This window comes from Carcharhinus amblyrhynchos, chromosome 22 (assembly GCF_965287045.1).
Source record: "Carcharhinus amblyrhynchos chromosome 22, sCarAmb.v2.hapA, whole genome shotgun sequence".
In the NCBI taxonomy this organism is placed as follows: Eukaryota; Metazoa; Chordata; class Chondrichthyes; order Carcharhiniformes; family Carcharhinidae; genus Carcharhinus; species Carcharhinus amblyrhynchos.
The window spans coordinates 45,224,281-45,244,091 of record NC_137345.1 but is presented as its reverse complement, the minus strand read 5'-3'; the positions used below and the strand labels follow the sequence as shown (position 1 = coordinate 45,244,091).

Genomic DNA, 19,811 nt, shown 5'->3' with positions numbered 1-19,811 from the left:
GGTCACAAGTAGGTTTACATTAACACTGCAATGAAGTTACTGTGAAAATCCCCTATTCGCCACATACCGGCACCTGTTTGGGTACATTGAGGGAGAATTTAGCATGGCCATTGCACCTAACCAGCACATCTTTCAGACTGTGGGAGGAAACCAGAGCACCCGGAGAAAACCCACACAGACACGGAGAGAACATGCAGACTCCTCACAGACAGTGACCCAACCCTGGAATTGAACCCAGGCTCCTGGCGCTGTGAGGCAGCAGTGCTAACCACCGATTATTTAACAAAGAGCAGGCGAGTTCCTTGCCAATAAAATCACTAAGATAGCTTGTTTGCTCCCTTCCTTTTCTTTATTCTTTCAGGGGATTTGGCCAGGCTGGCACTCACTGCCCATTCCTAAGTGCTCTGGGAAAGTGGATGGTGAGCTGCCTTCTTGGACCGCTGCAGGCCCACGTGACGTAGATACAGCAACAGAGAGAAAGTTCCAAAACGTTAACCCAGCAATGGTTAAGGAGCGGCTAAGTCAAGATGGTGTCATCTGCTGCTCTAGTCCTTGGAGGTGGTAGAGGCTGTAGGTTTGGAAGGAGCTTTGGTCAGTTATTGCAATACAGCTTGTAGTGGATTATCGTTACATCTGTGCACTGTCCACTTATGGCTGCTTGTGGGAGCTTGCTGTACCAACGTTGGCTGATTTCTGTCCTATTACAACAATGGCTACACTTTAAAAGTACGTGATTGGCTGCATTGACTTTTGGGATATCCTAAGGTCATGAAAAGCTCTGTAAGAATCTTTTGTGTCTACTGTAGAAATGCTGTGTAACACAGGCTTGTGTTTCAACCTGTCAGTAATAACAGGGATAATTCTCAGACTCAATTCCCCAGCGGACATTGAAAGCAATTTGGGATTGAAGGATTAGAGCTGCAGTGTTGTAGCTTTTCATTTGCACCTTGCTTCCTGCCAGCTCCCCATTGGAAATGTGGGATTACGAATTTATCCCAAGCACTCCATCATTAGTGTTGGGAAATCACATGGTCTCTGATTTAACCATTCATTATTGAATGAATGGGTGCTAACTCCCAGCCCGTAATTTCTCAAGGTCCACTCTCTGTCCATCCCGCATCCGATTTGGTTTCAAGGTCATCACCCTTTGTAGGAACACAAAAGATTGAAGGGGGTACAAATAATGGTACAGGACATGAGTCTGGCACACACATGGAGGGTTTCGAAAACCCTCCACGACCACAGCCCTCCCTGTATCTGTAATCTCCAACCCCACCAACCTCTGACATCTCTACACGCCTCCAATTCTGGCATTGTTCTTTGCCAATTTTAATCTCTCTGTTGTTGATGGTCATGCCTTCAGCTGTTCTAGGCCCTAAATCTGGCATTCCTTCCCTACACTCCTCCACCTCTCTACCACGCTTTTCTCCTCTGAGACCCTCCTCATAACCTATAACTTACTAACCAAACTGTCTTAATTACTCTGGCTTGGTGGTCAAATTTTGTTTGCTAAACCTCTTACGAAGCAAATTGGGACATTTTATGATGTCAGAAGTGCTATATAAATGCAACTTGTTGCTATTTGGTTGTCAAAAGCACAAGATTTACTTTCTTGGGAGATCTGGGGCACGTTACCCCAGACATATTTGATTTGTGACACTTTATTTGATGCACTTCCCAGATCTTTGAAGTCTACAATACACCAGATGATTTATCACTGCCTCTGCAATCCTCTTGGTCAGTACGTTGCTATGAATAAATGATCATTTTTTTAATGGCCATTTAAATTATTAATAATAACAAGAACATTTGATCTTGTTGTTTTCTAAAACAAAGAAATAGCCATTAAAGAAATCCAAATGTGTCTTTCATCTGAAGCACACCCAATTTTTAAAACAATGATTTAAAGTTGAATTCACTCCAGGGAGGCAGGAGACAGGAGCTGGGGCTATTTCCTCAGACTCACCCATGAATCCCAATATTTACTGCTTCCTGACCTTAGAATCATCGAATCCTTACAGTGCAGAAGGAGGTCATTTGGCCCATCGAGTCTGTACCGACCACAATCCCACTCAGGCCCTATTCTCGTAACCCTGCTTCGTCCCACTGGCACTAAGGGGCAATTTTTTAGCGTGGCCAATCAACCTAACCCCCACATCTTTGGACTGTAGGAGGAAACCGGAACACCCAGAGAAAACCCACGCAGACACAGGGAGAATGCGCAAACTCAAAGAGCAACAAAGAAAAACACAGCATGGGAAACAGGCCCTTTGGCCCAAGGAACTCCACACAGACAGTGACCCAAGTCAGGAATTGAGCCCAAGTCCCTGGTGCTGTGAGACAGTAGTGCTAACCACTGTGCCCCTGTGCCGCCCCTTTGGAAAAATAATCTGATTTTCCATTGTTCTTACCGACATGGGTCATTTCACACCTCCCCACATTATACTCCACTGGCCACCATCTTCCTCAATCACTTAACTGGCAATCTGCCTCCCTTTCTTATGGAGCTGGTCTGTCCCAGTGTGTCCTCCCTGCCAGTGCTTTCCACATTGGCTCGGAATGATCAGTGACGGCAGTGACACCTCAGCATGGTGTCTTGGCTTAGTCATTGTACTCATGCTTCTGAGCCGGAGGAAAGGCTGACGGTTCAGGACCCATTGCCCTGAAGTGGATGTAAAATCCTGCAGGGGGCAGTGCTGAAGGAGTGCTGCACTATTGGAGGTTCTGTCTTTTGGATGAGGCGTGAGACTCAGGCTCCATCTACCTCGTTGATAAATGTGAAAGACCCCCATGGCACTATCTTGAAGAAAGACAGGGGGGTTATTGGCCAGAGTCACCATCAATATTTACCCCTCAATCAACATCACCCATACAGATGGGAATGCTCATTGTTTTGGGGAGTTTGTTGCCACATTCCTTACAACACAAGCAGCAAAAGCACTTCAGAAGTACTTTATTGGTTATAAAGTATTATGGATGTCCTAAGGTCATGAAAGGCATTGTATAAATGCAAGTCTATCTTTCTTTAATGAATAGGCGCCTGTCTGGTCCTGGAACATTACTCTGGGACAGAACATCCTTTTCCGATAGCCCGAAACATTATGATACTTACACTTCATCTGGCTTCATTACAGGAGGCCCAAGTTCCAACAACTTTATTCTCTGTAAAAGTGTCACTTTCCAGTTCTATTTTAATGAATAGCACAGCATGTCTGGGCTTTCATTTGAATAGTTAACGTTTGCCTTCAGCGCTCTTTTCTCTGTGTTGTGATCCCGTTCACACAGTGGGGCTTTGGATCAATCTGATTTATGCTCACCCGTGTAACGCAATGTCAGCAGAGCTGATTGTGACAGTTTCCATTCCGGTGACAGACCCAGCGCTCCCGGATTGGACACAGCACGGGTAGATGAAGTGTGACGCTACTTCTGGTCGACCCCACATAGATGCCAACCTGCAAACCTCAGGATAGCTGACAAGCCAAAACGGAATAAAAAACTGACAGTAACTTAAAAAGAACGAACTTCTCAAAAATCAATGCACTGTACAACTGAATATTGCAGCTTTATGACCACTACCTTTAGGTAAAGAAATAGGTTACGTTTCTGGTAATGTTCTGGAGACGGTGAGAAGTCTCACAACACCAGGTTTAAGTCCAATCGGTTTATTTGATGGAAGGTTCCACACACCTGACGAAGGAACACCGTTTCCAAAAGCTTGTGAATTTACTATCAAATAAACCGGTTGGACCTAAACCTGGTGTTGTGAGACTTCTTATTGTGTTTATCCCAGCCCAATGCCGGCATCTCTACATAATGTTCTGGAGACTCAGCAGATGTGAAATTTGAATTCAATAATAAAATCTGATATTAAATGATAACCATGAAATAATTGTCAATTGTCAGGAAAACCCACCTGTTTCACTTATGTCCTTCAGGGAAGGAAATCTGCCATCCTTACCTGACCTGGCCTACATGTGACTGGGTTTCCTTTGGGTGCTCTAGTTTCCTCCCACAATCTGAAAGACGTGCTGGTCAGGTGCATTGACCATGCTACATTCTCCCTCAGTGTACCCGAACAGGCATCAAAGTGTGGCAACTAGGGAATTTTCACAGTAACTTTATAGCAGGGTTAGTGTCAGTCTACTTGTGACGCTAATAAATAAAATTTAAACTTATGATATATGAAAGAAGATATTACAATGGAAGTGCAGCGGGATATGATCATTTCCGCAGATCCACTGTCTCTGGGCCAGAATCCTGGACCTCCCTCCCTAACAGCACTGAGGATGTACCTACACACCATCATCTCAAAGGCAATTAGGGATGGGCAATTAAAAAGACTGGTGATGTCAGCATCCCATGAATGAATAATTAAAATATGAGAAGAAGTCTGCAAAAGTCCATAATTATGAAGCATCTTGCAGCAAACGCCCACAACTTTGCAATCCCCTTTCCCATTCATGCTGCTTACACAGCATCTACTGAAGTAGTTTCACTGACATTGCCTGCCTCTTGTGGTTAGAGCAGGATTCGATAATGTGGGGGTTCATGGAGCTGACCATTGAACTCAAGTTGAAAATAACAAATGCTTCATGGTAGCGGGAACCCTCCAACACTCTGAGGCGGGGAGTAACCCTTTGGCTTGAACCTGTGTCACCAATAAACAACCTGCAAATCTGCTGAGAGAAACAATCACTGTTTCAGCTTATCATGTGGTGTTCTCATCTGGGGAAGGAAGTCCTTGCTATTGAGGGAGTAGAGCGAAGGTTTACCAGGCTGATTCCTGGGATGGCAGCTCTGTCATATGAGGAGAGGGTTATATTCACCGGAGGTTAGAAGAGTGAGAGGGGATCTCATAGAAACTTATAAAATTCTAATCAGGTTAAACAGGGTGGATTCAGAAAGAATGTTCCCAATGGTGGGGAAGTCTAGAACTAGGGGTTATAGTTTGTGGGTAAGGGGGTAAACAAGTAAACCTTTTAGAACTGAGGTGAGGAGAAATTTCTTCACCCAGAGAGTGATGAATGTGTGGAATTCACTCCCACAGAAAGTAGTTGCCTTACTTAAAGATGAAATTGGATATAGCTCTTGGGGCTAAAGGGGTCAAGGGATATGGGAGGAAGGGCTATCAGGGTATTGATTTAAATGATCATTTATGGTCAAAATGAATGGCGGAGCAGGATTGATGGGCTGAATGGCCTACTCCTGATTCTAGTTTCCATGTTTTATGTTTCTATCACTGTGGCTCCATACACAATCTGCTTTATCCTGTCTCTATCCATATCCCGGAGTCTGATTCACTCGATCTTTCCCCAGGACCTCTGGTCAACTTTTCCCCTTAATCTATCATATTCTCCCCCTCCAGCTCACTCCCCGTTAATCAGCAAGCTGTAACTGAAATTAAAATGAATGAAATGACTCGATGCAACCAACATACGTTGGCACTTCAAAGCACAAAGGTTAATATATATATAGTAAAAATGCTTTAACAGTTGGATAGTTTCAGACATTTTAAATCCAAAGCAGGATGAAAAGTAGGAGAATTGTCCACATGGCCAGAATTTTATGTCATTTGAGCACCAGGTTGTGCACTTGACAACACAGCACTTTTAAAGATAGGAAATATACAGTAAATGGCAGAACCCTTAAGAGTATTGATAGGCAGAGGGATCTGGGTGTACAGATACACAGGTCACTGAAAGTGGCAACGGAGGTGGAGAAGGTAGTCAAGAAGGCATAAAGCGTGCTGGCCTTCATTGGCTGGGGCATTGAGTTTAAAAACTGGCGAGTCATGTTACAACTTTATAGAACCTTAGTTAGGCCACATTTGGAATATAGTGTTCAATTCTGGTCACCACACTGCCAGAAAGATGTGGAGGCTTTGAAGAGGGTACAGAAAAGATTTACCAGGATGTTGCCTGGTATGGAGGGCATTAGCTATGAGGAGGGGTTGGAGAAACTTGGTTTGTTCTCACTGGAACGGCCAAGGTTGAGGGGAGACCTGATAGAAGTCTACAAGATTATGAGGGGCATGGACAGAGTGGGTAGTCAGAAGCTTTTTCTAGGGTGGTAGAGACAATTATTAGAGGGCACAGGTTTAAGATGTGAGGGGCAAAGTATAAAGGAGGTGCACAAGGCAAGTTTTTTTACACAGGGGGTGGTGGGTGCCTGAAACTCGCTTCCGGGGGAGGTAGTGGAAGCAGATACTATAGTGAGTTTTAAGGGGTGTCTTGCCAAATATATGAATAGGATGGGAGTAGGGGGATCTGGTCCCCAGAAGGATAGGGGGCTTTAGTTAAGTTGGGCAGCATGGTCGGTACAGGCTTGGCGGGCCGAAGGGCCTGTTCCTGTGCTGTAATTTTCTTTGTTCTTTGTTCTCTGTAATGTAAAATCGTGCAAGAAGACATCAGATGTGCCTCCATCACACACGTACGCACTATTTCACTCAACGGGAGTGCCTGGGAGTCCAATGAACACCTACTGACAATTAAGCTGGCAGTTAAGGACTCGGATAAAAATGATGTAACAGTTTGCGGGTGGGTCACTTGGCCAGGCAGTCTTTACATTTCCATTCAGTTTTGATCCAGGGTGGGATGAGATGCCCAGGATGCAAGTTAACAAAATAAATGTCTGGGACCTGACTGCCGTTGTCAGGTATTGAACTGTGCTCCACAGATGCATGTCTGATGCGTTATTTTATCATCATTTTTAATTTGTAGAGGCCTGCAGCTCCCTGAGACAGCTCTGTCACAAGTGTCCACCTTGAGGAGGGGTCCAATAGAAGCGCCAACCTGCATCTTCCTTTTCCCCAGTGCCAGCTCTCTTCCTGTCCTACGTGGCAGCACTGAGCCTTCTCAGGGATGGGGTCATGGACGGTAGTGGGTATCACATCTGCTTCCAGTCCCACTCACCGTGCACACCTAACAAGCACATGTATACATATATATAATATATATATATTCTTAATGAAATTAATCAAATTTCTTTGTCAGGACATGGACTGAAGTGAATTATAGGAATGGAAATTTGGGATGCAGGCAGATATTCGGAATATCTTCCTGAATTGTCCTGGTTTTTGATTTCCCCCACCGCCCGTTTTTGTAGATTTCTTCACAGTGCAGGTTAATTTGGATTTGATAATGAGTTGGTTTATTGGGTGAAATCCTATCCCAGTGCAGGCTGGCCCAGTGTTAAAACAGCTTCATTCCAAAACAATCCAATAAAAACAGATGTGAAAAAGTGGGTTTCAATATCTGATTTTTGCTCCAGCAGCACAAGTACTAAAATTGGAATGATAAAGGGAAGATTAGCGTGGTCCCTGCCCAAGGATGACACACAAATTTGAGAAGCGTTTCATATTTTCGAAGGGCTAGCGCCGGAGGCCTGGGTTCAATCCCAGCCCCGGGTCACTGTCTGTGCGGAGTTTGCACGTTCTCCCCGTGTCTGTGTGGGTTTCCTTCAGGTGTTCCGGTTTCCTCCTACAGTCTGAAGATGTGTGGGCTGGTGGATTGGCTGTGCTAGATTGAACTAGAGAGATTAGCAGGGTAAATAAGTGGGGTTCCGAGGATAGAGCCTGGGTGGGATTGTTGTTGGTGCAGGCTCGATAGGCTGAATGGCCCCCTTCTGCACTGTACGGATTCTATGAAAGTCTCTTTCGATGGGCCGAATGGCCTAATTCTGCTCCTATGGTCTTTGGGCCGGATTCTCCGTGTGCTCTTGTGCGAATTTGCAACAGCGGAGGCAGCCTACCATTGACCAGGGGCGAGGGGTGTGGTATAGTCGAAGCCTGTTCACGGGAGAGCAATCGGAAGTTCCTGAGCTGTGGCGGACTAGGGGAAATGCGCCTTCTGTTTGAGCTGGAGTTGTAACGTGGACTGCAGCAAGTTCAGGAGGTCCTCACGCCCATCACTGAAACCTGAGCGAAGAATATTTAATGTTAAAATGCCGGTGTTGGTTGGTTAGTGGAACATTTTGTGCTTTTTGATGAGACAGACCTGCTCAGTTTAATAGTGAACGTTGTAATCTGGTGAAATGAACAGTTTACAAAACAACAATCAATTTACACCAATATCGTGGCTGACCTCAGCATTGTATTAAAATATTTGATTTTGCTTCTCATTCAGTACAATTTGCATATAAAGAGTACCCACACTGCCAACTGAAGTAATATACAATCCCTGACAGGTATTAATTATTCTTTCAACTGTGTATGAATATTGAAGCTTTGTTATGTTATGGCACCAACAGACTTTCCATTGACTCATTCCATTGTCTGTTGTGCTGTAGTTTTGATCCTGTGATCTCCGCAGAACTGCCGAGTTTTTTTTGAAGCCAGCTCCTCACATGCCAATGAGGCTGTTTCATGTTTTTTTGTCAAAACTGAAGTCTGTCAAACTGGTGGAAGTGCTCTTTCTTAGTAATGTTGGTCTTGGCAGATTGACAGTAACCCAAAACTGAGACATGCCGAAGGCCGTCAATCCAATTCTATTTTGGTTTCTGGCCTGAAGAATTGGGCAATTCTTGCTTTCTGTCAGGAGCTGGATTCGGCTGAGCTGTCTAGGTCATGACTGACTTTGAGTTAACCGCAAACATTCCGGCTATTAACTCATTTTCAAACACTTGAGACTACAATGCTGATACAAGACTGTCATTTGTGAGTTACAGCTGGGTTTGCCAGATCCAGTAGCAGATTCAAAATTTCCACTTGTGCACTGCTTAGCAACAAAAAGGAAGTTACATTTCACTAGCAGCAATCGATTTTTTTGCTTAAACAAATGCCTGAATTTTCACGCTGTCCGTCTGTGTGAAAGTTTCGACAGAAGTCCGAATCCGGATTCACACCTCAAACCCCGACCACCACCTTTTCCGTGGGTGGAGTGGGTGGAACTGGGTGAGTTCTAAACTCACACATTTCTGGTTTCCAGAGACAGCGGCACGTATACATCAGTGGCTGCCTCCACTCATGTGTGATCTTGGTGAGGTAGTGTCTGAAACCCAAAGTGTACAGATTAAGCCAGGTAAGAACAGGTCTGAACCTTGTGGATTCAATGGATAGCCAGGGTAACTCTTGGAAAGTTAAGGTACCCCTTTGTATATAGGTACCAGGATATCTTTGGGAGAGGTAAGGAATTCTCTTGGCGAGACAAAGAACCCTTTGGGATAGGTCTTTGGGATCATTAAAAGTAAACATGATTGTCCGTAAAAAGCGTATATATGCATTGGAACAGGCCCAACTGTCAAATAACTATCAAAGCTGTCAAGGAATGGTCAAAACATCAAAACGCATTGGAATGATCAAACCTCTCAAGGAATGTAACTTTACAAGGGCTTTAAATTTACAAAAAGCGTGGAGTTTATACACAAAATCCACGCTTGATATCTCACTCTGTTGACATAACCTAAGGTTTATCATTATAGGATTTGTGTTGCATGACTAATTTTACAACCTAACATTATCACAGTGTGGTGTCTGTCAAGTGAGCAGTTGATGACAGTTCCAAGTGGATATAGAGCAGAAATGTTTGATTTCATTTGAGATCAGTTGAAGGAATTTTAATGTATTTATTTTTAATTAATTAACTAATCAATAGACACTAAACTTTATTTCACGTGAGCATGGTTTCTGAGGTTTGCCCATAATGGATACTAGATGCATTGACGTGGAGGGAGTAGATGGGTGGGGGACATAGGTTGGCATGAATTGGCACTGAGTCAACATTTGGAAGTGGGGGTTGGTATAAAGTATATGATGGGCCACTGAAGATGTGTACATGGGCATTAGGTGGCAATGGGGTATGGGAGTCATTGGGGTTCGTAGAAAGGCACAAGGTGACATGGGTTGTCATGGATGGTTGGGAGTATGGGGGGGAGGTGGTGAGGGGGTGTGGGGTGACAGATGGAGGGCTGTTTTTTGCTTTCCTTATTTTGTAAAATAAACTCAGCAAGGTACCAGCGCACAGAGCCAGGCGTTCTGCCCAGTCTGCCTTTGCACCCCAGCAGCCTTAGAAGTCGTTATGGGGTTGGCAGGTCTGACTTACAATCCCCGAAACAAAAATCCGACCTCCCGGGCCTCTTTTTCCCTGGCCGGGTTGGTTGAGCCAGGAAATGATCCATCTCTGCAAAAATTCAGGGCAAAACGTCTAATCTTCTGAATATTTGATCTTGACTTTGCACTGTGTGCCCACTGCGTTAACTCCGAGACAGGGGAGGGCACATTTCTTGCCTAACTGTGTTCCATGTGACTCCACACCCAGATAAACACACCAGATTTTGCAAATTAGCAAACGCGTTTCCTGGATGTAAATAATGTCAAACTGACTAAAGAGATTCAGACGCTGGTTTAGTTGTCAGGAGGCCAATGACCTCGAGCAGTGATAAAACCCCAAAAGCAATGAGGAAGCTGATGGGAGCTAATGGAGTGAGATAATGGGCGAGGTTCTAGGGCTTCCCCACAGCATGTTTCCCGCAGCAGGAGGCAGCCTCCTGTTGGTGGATGGTGGGATTTCTGGGCCCACCGCTGCCAATGGAATTTCCCATTGACTCCACCCCACACCACTGGGAAACCCGCAGCAGGCGTGCGTCATCAGTGGGACTAGAAGGATAGCTGGAAAGTTCTGGTCAATAACACTTGGTGGGTTCCACTAATCGGAAGTGTTTAAGAATTAAACCGACCATGTTACACGTGCATGCTTCGCCTGATAGTGTTCCAGAGACTATCTTACATTGCTCCTACAGATTCCCAAGTCAATCCTCTGCAATATAATAAGTTCCAGGATAGGTTTCTCTATGGAGATCTAAATAAAATCACAGCATGGCAATTGTATACATAACAGAATTCGAATCATGCTTTCTTTTCATGGTAAGTTTAAAAGGATTGTTAAAGTGCCACCCAGAATTACAAATACTATTAATATTATTATATAATATTATTATGAGCAGCACAGTGGTTAGCACTGCTGCTTCACAGTGCCAGGGACCCTGGTTCGATTCCCGGCTTAGGTCACTCTCTATGTTTGCATGTTCTCCCCATGTCTGTGTGGGTTTGCCCCAGGTGCTCTGGTTTCCCCCCACATTCTGAAAGACGTGCTGGTTAGGTGCATTGTCCTGAATAGGCGCCGGACTGTGGCAACTAGGAGATTTTCACAGTAACTTCATGGCAATATTAATTAAGCCTTACTTGCGACACTAATAAATAAACTTTATTTTACTTTTAATAAGGCCATTTTCCCAAAAGGGGTGGCATGGTGGCACAGTGGTTAGCACTGCTGCCCTACATTGGCCTTCATAGCGAGGGGGATTGAATATAAAAGTAGGGAGGTCTTGCTGCAGCTGTATAGGGCATTGGTGAGGCCGCAGCTGGAGTACCGTGTGCAGTTTTGGTTGCCGCACTTGCTCAAGGATATTTTGGCCTTGGAGGGAGTGCAGAGGAGGTTCACTAGGCTGATACCGGAGATGAGGGGGTTGGACTATGAAGAGAGACTGAATAGACTGGGTCTGTACTCGTTGGAGTTTAGAAGGATGAGGGGGGATCTTATAGAGACATATAAGATGATGAAGGGGTTGGATAGGGTAGAGGTAGAGAGATTCTTCCCACTTAGAAAGGACAGTAGGACTAGGGGGCACAGCCTCAAGATAAGGGGGCAGTTTAGATCAGAGTTGAGGAGGAACTTCTTCACTCAAAGGGTGGTGAATCTCTGGAATTCTCTGCCCGTTGATGTGGTGGAGGCTGCCTCGCTAAATATATTTAAGTCATGGGTAGATAGGTTTCTGATAGACAAGGGGAATTAAGGGTTATGGGGAGAAAGCGGGAAAGTGGAACTGAGCCACTTCAGATCAACCATGACCTTATTGAATGGCGGGGCAGGCTCGAAGGGCTAGATGGCCCACTCCTGCTCCTTACGTTCTTACAGTGCCAGGGACCTGGGTTCAATTCCCGGCTTGGGTCACCGTCTGTGTATGGCGTTTGTTTGCATGCTTTCCCCGTGTCTGCGTGGGTTTCCTCCGCGCGCTCCGGTTTCCTCCCATAGTCAGAAAAATGCGCTGGTTAGGTGGATTGGTCGTACTAAATTCTCCCTCTGTGTACCCGAACAGGCTTCGGAGTCTAGTGACCAGGGGATTTTCACAGTAACTTCATTAATGTAAGCCTACTTGTGACATTAATAAATAAACTTTAAAAAAAAAATTATTTAAGGAAGGAGTTGAAACAGTTCAGAGGAGGTTTGCCAGTTAACATCTGGAACAGCTGGGCTGAGTTATGAAGAAAGGTTAGACGGTCTAGGCTTGTGTCTGCTGGAGTTTAGAAGAGTGAAAGGTAAATATATAAGATGCTGGGGGGTTTCGACAGGGTGGATGTGGTGGGGGTGTTCCGTGTTGTGGGAAAATCTAGAACTAGGGTCACTGTTTAAAAATAAGGGGTTGTCCATTTAGGACGGAAATGAGGAGAAAGTTTATCTCTTCAAGGGAGTCTTTGGCACTATTTCCCTCCAAAGCCAGCCGAATCAGAGTCCCTGATTATTGTTTAAGGCAGAGGTGGATAGATTCTTGATAACTAAGGGGGTGAAAGGTTATCTGAGGTCGTCGGAAACGTGGAGTTGAGGTCAAAACCAGATCAGTCATGGCTGAACGGCAGAGCAGGCGCCAGCAGCCGAGTGGCTCCTCCTAAACCTCACATGGTGATTGGTTAGGCCTTGGAAACCATCTGGCAGCCATTTTGAATATGGCAAAAAAAATGGAGAAGGCGGCCAATTATCTTCCTATTTTCATTCCCTTGTACAACAGAAGTCATCATTTTCCTGTCAAAAGATGCATTCCGGTGGCTTTGCTGACAGGGACCGCCTGTTGCAAAGTCCCTACCATCTGTCATCTTGAACTCAAAGCGGTGAGACTGTTTCAAGATACCCGAAGGGCAAAGTCTGTTACAGTTTGATATTATTATTCAGCACAATTTGTCATAACAACATGTCTACGCGCTGGTTTTGTTGTATCTTCCTCATGATCTTTACTGAGTTGGCAAGAAATGAAAGGTTGCAACCAGTGTTGACAGTTCTTGAAATATGTGGGAATTTGAGTCTTTACATAACCTTCTGCAGTGAGGTGTAATATGTAATGAATTACAACATAAACCTGTTTAATGCTTCAGTAGCTTTATTTTTCTTGGACTAAATGTAAAAATATCCAGGGCAAAGTGACCACAAACATTCACTCTTTTAGTCTGGTTTGGACATGCTGTTATTCATGGGTTCATGCACCTGTGGACTTCAGATACACTTAGCCGGCCAGTTAACCTGAAAGGGGATCTGGTCTTCTGACAGTCCCTGGTGCCACATTGCCTCTGCTGTGAGATTAAAGGACTTGCATTTATATGGCGCCTTTCTCGTCCTCAGCAGTCCCAAAGTACATCTTTAAAATTCAATCACGGGTCTAGGATAGCAAACATGGCAGCCAATATGTACGATGCCAGCATGAAGATAACCAGACCATCTGTTTCGCTTTGGAGGTATTGTTTGCGGGAAGGGAGTGCAGAGGAGGTTCACTAGGATGTTGCCTGGGATGGAACATTTAAATTACAAAGAGGGGTTGGATGGGTTCGGGTTGTTTTCGATGGAGCAAAGGAGACTGAGGGGCGATCTGATCGAGGTGTACAGGATTATGAGGGGCATGGAGAGGGCAGATATGGAACAGTTGTTCCCCTTAGTTGAAGGGTTAATCACAAGGGACAGAAGTTCATGGTGAGGGGCTGGAGATCCAGGGGCAGGAAGAGTGGTGACAGAATGGAATGCGCTGCCTAAAAGGGTGATGGATGCCGGGTCCCTCACATCCTTTAAAAAGTACTTAGATAAGCATTGACATGTCATAACAGCCAAGGCTATGGGCCAAGCTCTGGTGGGTCAGGTGTTTCTCACATGTTGGTGCAGACTCGATGGGCCGAAGGGTCTTTTCTGTGCTTTGTGATTCAGGGAAATCTGGCTCAGGATACTGAGGACTGCCCTGTTCATCCAAAAAATTGTGCCATGGGATCTTTTCCATTCACCTGAGGGTGACAGGGGCTTTGGTTGAAATATCTGAAAGCACTTCCAACAGTGCCGCACTCCAATGGAGTGTTACCATTGGTGGCCCGATTAACATGCAATATTTAAACAAAAGAATCCATCCCTACTCTGAATACTTGATTCTTTAAATTGATTCTTGTGGTGTCTTGTGGCACACTCGGGTTAATTGAAATCTCTGAGGCCGACAGCATCCACTCCACACATCCCAAGACTCATCAAACAGAGGGTTTGATAGCTATGGAGCTCTTGTGGCACCGTGTGTAGTGCCCCTACCCCTGGATCAGAAGCTCTGGGTTCGAATCCAATGCCAGGATATGTTGACCATGGGAGGAGTGTTCAACGCAGGTCAACGGGCTGCTAATCAGCTCGGGAATCCTTCCCCCACTGACCCCCAAAGGAAAAAGCATTGTGGGTGTGAAGATATGCCAACAGAAAGCTGTGTGTCTAATCTGAGAGTACAGCTCTGGCCACGATATTTGGAGTAAGAAGAGACTTCTTACTGTGTTTACCCCAGTCTATCGCCAGCATCTCCACATCATCATATTTGGAGTCAAGTAGTCATTTTGCTTGCATGTTGTGTTATTCAAGAAGAAATCATTTAGAGTGGATGAACACTGATCGGCTGGTTGAAATATGCCTTCCAGAGCAGAGTGGAGTTGAATTAAATGCACAAAATGATATTGAGATTACACTGCAGGAAGTGGCCACTCAGCCCAACTCTTCAATGTCACTGTTGACATACCGCACAACCCCCCTCTCACCCCCAACTCACCAGAACGCAACCATCTCTTCATTTCTTTTATATAAACATATCTAACTTCCCCCTAAACAAATATAGAGTCAGAGAGGTCTACAACATGGGAAAAGGCCCTTCAGCCCATCGGATCAATGCCAGTCAAAGATAAACCAGCTAACTATTCTAATACCATTTTCCAGCACTTGGCCCATCGCCTTGTATGCCTTGGTACCACGAGTGCTTCCTGAGTGTTATGAGGGTCTCTGCCTCCACCACACTTTCAGGCAGTGAGTTCCAGGCTCCCAACACCCTTAGGGTGAAAAAGATTTTCCACACACTCCTTCTGCCGTTTATCTAAAATCTATGCCCCCTGACCATTGATCTCCCAACCAAGGGGAAAGATCTATGCCCTGCATAATGTTATACATCTCAATCATGTCCCCACCCTCAGCCTCCTCTTCTCCAAGGAAAACAATCCCAGTCTACGCAATCTCTCTTCATAACTAAAACCCTCCAGCCCAGGCAACATCCTGGTAAACCTCCTCTGCACCCTTTTCACTGCTATCACATCCCTCCCGTAATGTGAATTCCAGAACTGCTCACAATACTCTAACTGTGGCCTAACCAAACTTTTATATAGTCCCAGAATAACCTCCCTGCTCTTAAACTCTATGCCTTGGCTAATATGTACCAACCTCAACTAGTAGCAACAAGTTCCAATCTACTAACCTCAATAAGATGCTTTTCAAACTGGATCTTAAAAATCCTGTTTCACTGGGATCACTTAGAAAGAATCATGGAAACCCTACAATGAAGAAGGAGGCCATTCAGCCCATTAGACCTGTGCTAGTGAAAGACATTTTCTCCTGATTGATAGCACAGTTTTCCATTGTGTAGTTGACACGGTCATTTGCAAGTTAGGACAAGGAATTATGGTAGGGAACTATTGGCAGTGTGATGATATTTGAAGGGGTTATCTGGGATGATGCCAAAACCTGCGAGTATTTACAAGGGGTTGCCTGGAAGCATTCGCAGTGATGACACATCTTCACAGGGATATAGACAGGTTAAGTGAGTGGGCAAAAACTTGGCAGATGGAAAATAGTGTAAGAAAATGTGAAGTTATCCATCCTGGGAGGAAGAATGAGGAACTTAAATGGAGAAAGCTGCAGCACAGAGGGATATGGGGATCCTCATGTATAAATGCGAGCGTGCATGTTCAGCAGGTAACAGGGAAGGCGAATGGAATACTGGCCTTTATTTCGAAGGAAATGGAATGTAAAAATGAGGAAGTATTGCTGAATCTATAAAAGTCACTACTTAGACCATACCTGGAATATTCCGAACAGTTTTAGTTCCCGTATCTAAGAAAAGATACTCTGGCATAGGAGGCAGTCCAGGGAAGGGTCATGAGGTTGATCCCGGGTATGGAGAGACTTTCTGACATGTAGAGGTTGAGTAGGTTGGACCTGTACTCATTGGAGTTTAGAGGAATGAGAATAGGATTGTCAGGGGCTTGAAGGGTTCTTTCTCTTTCTGGGAGAGTCCAGGACCAGGGTAATGAATCATACAATCATAGAATCCCTACAGTGCAGAAAGAAGCCATTTGGCCCATCGAGCCTGCACTGCCAACAATCCCACCCAGGACCTATCCCCTATATGTTTACCCAGTTAGCCTCCTGACACTAAGGGTCAATTTAGCATGGCCAATCAACCTAACCCACACATATCTGGGCTGTGGGAGGAAACCGGAGCACTTGGAGGAAACCCACGCAGACACAGGGTGAACATGCAAACTCCACACAGACAGTGCTCCAAGGCCGGTATTGAACCCGGGTCTCTGGCGCTATGAGGCAGCAGTGCTAACCACTGTGCCACCGTGTGTCGCCCTTTTATATCAGAGCTTAGGAGGAAATTCTTCTCTGAGAGGGTAGTGAATCTGCAGACTTCTTTATTGCAGAGGGCTGTAGAGGTTGGGTAAGTGTGTCAATGGCTGAGGTAGACAGGTTTTTAATCAGTAAGGGAATCAAAGATTCTGGGATAAGGTGGGAAAGTGGAGTTGAGGATTGTCACATCGGATGAGTCATGATCTCATTGGATGGCAGAGAGACTCAATGGGCCAAATGGCCCACGTTTGCTCCCATTCCTTATAGTCTTATCCCTGTACACAAAGCCATTGCTCTCCTGGTTTCCAGGTTTAAATAGGGTGAGATTTTCCAGTCCCGTTGTGCATGGTGGGATCGCACTAATCCTGGAAATTGTATATGGGCCCAGAGACGGGTTTTGCGCCTGGTACCAAATGGTTTGAGACCTTCCCAGAGCATTTCCACTGGTGCCAACTGGATTTCGCTCAGAAAGGGTGTGAAGATGGTTAGATGACCTGATTTCAATCTCATTAATGAGTTTAACACACAATCAGCCCCCCTCCCCAGAGTGTTCCCAACACCCTCCCCCCGTCTCCCCACAGTGGGAAGTCACTACTGGTCCCTCAAAGGATGGACCCAGGTGCCGTGGATTGTGAGGGTGAGTGAGGAGTGATGACCACTTAGTACAAACCTCCAGGGTGCAAAAGGGCAAGTCAACCACTGCCACGGTGCGGGGTGGGAACCTTCACCGGTGCAGGGACCGGGGGGCTTGGTGGGGCTGGAGGTCAGGGCTCACCACTGGGTTGGGGCTTGTGTAATAAATATTCTTACTGACTGCTGAGAGGCCCTTGAGGGATTACCTGTGATGCCAGTTGCAAAACCTACTGCTGCCACACTGGTTACCCTGACATGTAGATTTGATTTGATTTATTATTGTATTAGTATACAGTAAAAAGCCTTTGTTGCGTGCTATACAGACAAAGCATACTGTACATAGAGAAGGAAAGGAGATGGTGCAGAGTGTAGTGTTACAGTCATAGCTAGGGTGTAGAGAAAGATCAGCCTAATGTGAGGTAGGTCCATTCAAAAGTCTGACAGCAGCAGGGAAGAGGCTGTTCTTGAGTCGGTTGGTACGTGACCTCAGACTTTTGTATCTTTTTCCCGACGGAAGAAGATGGAAGAGAGAATGTGCGGGGTGTGTGGGGTCCTTAATTATGCCGGCTGCTTTCCGAGGCAGTGGGAAGTGTAGACAGAGTCAATGGATGGGAGGCTGGTTTGCATGATGGATTGGGCTTCATTCACAACCTTTTGCAGCTTCTTGTGATCTTGGACAGAGCAGGAGCCCATACCAAGCTGTGATACAATCAGTAAGAACACTTTCTATAGTGCATCTGTAGAAGTTGGTGAGAATAGTAGTGGATATGCCAAATTTCCTTAGTCTTCTGAGAAAGTAGAGTCTTTGGTCGGTTTCCTTAACTATAGTGTCAGCATGGGGGGACCAGGACAGGTTGTTGGTGATCTGGACACCTAAAAACTTGAAGCTCTCAATCATTTCTACTTTGCCCTCCTTTATATAGACAGTGGCATGTTCTCCTCCAAGCTTCCTGAAGTCAATGACAATCTCCTGCATTTTGTTGAGAGAGAGATTATTTTTGTCGCACCAGTTCACCAGATTCTCTATCTCATTCCTGGACTCTGCCTTGTCATTGTTTGAGATGCGACCCAGTACAATGGTGTCATCAGCAAACTTGAAAATCGAGTTGGAGGGGAATCTGGCCACACAGTGACCGGTGTATAAGGAGTGTGGTAGGGGGCTGAGAACACAGCCTTGTGGGCCACCGGTGTTGAGGATGATTGTGGAGGTCTTGTTGTTGCCGATCCTTACTGACTGCGGTCTGTGGGTTAGGAAGTCTAGGATCCCGTTGCAGAGGAAGGAGCCGAGGCCCAGGCTCAAAGTTTGGAGATAAGTCTCATTGGAATAATGATACTAAAGGCTGAGCTATAATCAATAAATAGGAGTCTGACATAGGTGTCTTTGTTAGGGCTCATTGGGCCAAAGGGCCTGTTTCCCATGCTGTGTTGTTCTTTGTTATCTAGGTGTTCCAAGATTAAGTTCAGGGCAAGGGAGATAGCATCTGCTGTGGACCTGTTGCGGTGATAGGTGAACTATAATGGGTCCAGGCAATCTGGGAGGCAGGAACTGATTGAATTGAGTACTGTGTATTATTGTGTGTTTACATGTTTTATGATGTGCTGCTGTGTGTTAGTGTCTATCTGTATGTTTCACTATGTGTTATTGTGTGTCCATATGGTTTATTATGTGTTGCTGTGTGTGTTATTGAGTGTTTGTATGTTTCAGTGTATCACTGTGTGTTACAGTGTGTCTGTATGCTTGTTACTGTGTGTTATAGTGTGTCTGTATGCTTGTTACTGTGTGTTACAGTGTGTCTGTATGCTTGTTACTGTGTGTTACAGTGTGTCTGTATGCTTGTTACTGTGTGTTATAGTGTGTCTGTATGCTTGTTACTGTGTGTTACAGTGTGTCTGTATGCTTGTTACTGTGTGTTACAGTGTGTCTGTATGCTTGTTACTGTGTGTTACAGTGTGTCTGTATGCTTGTTACTGTGTGTTATAGTGTGTCTGTATGCTTGTTACTGCGTGTTATTGTGTGTCTGTATGGTTTATTATGCGTTGCTTAGTGTTATCGGGGGAATTCTCCCAGTCCAGTTCACTGCTCTAGCAGAGCAACAGGCTGAGAGACATTAACAGAGTCCATTTAGCAGGCTCCCCGCTAGGCACCAACACCTCCGCATGCCTCCAGTTCCAAAATATTGGGGTAATCAGCTGCACGTTGGGAATCGGGTCTTGCTGGAGATGTCCAGCAGGCCAGCGATTGGGAATGGGTGGGTTCAGAGTGCAGCAATGCAGGGTTGTGGAGCTGGCCGGCAATCGGGAGGCCAGCGATCGGGGGGGGGTCAGCGATCGGGAGGCCAGCAGTGTGGGGCCGATCTCGGCGCTGACAGATTGGTGTACACGCAGTGGCCCACTCAGCGCTGTGCTGCCAGATTCTCAGGTGTGACTAGGCCCGATCCCCAGATTTCCCCACACTTGGGCACTCTGCAGCGCTCAGAGTGTGGGAGATTCAGTCTGAAATTCCCGCTA

At 45.5% G+C, this 19,811-nt stretch overlaps 1 protein-coding gene and 1 non-coding gene across 3 annotated transcripts in view; both read left to right on the top strand.

Moving 5' to 3' along the window:
- spdef (SAM pointed domain containing ets transcription factor) overlaps positions 1–19,811 on the top strand; it is a 71,607-nt gene that overhangs the window by 8,122 nt on the left and 43,674 nt on the right. The window lies entirely within an intron of this gene.
- LOC145357189 (U6 spliceosomal RNA) lies at positions 7,261–7,363 on the top strand. The gene has a single exon (XR_013889273.1). It is a non-coding gene; the product is annotated as a U6 spliceosomal RNA (small nuclear RNA).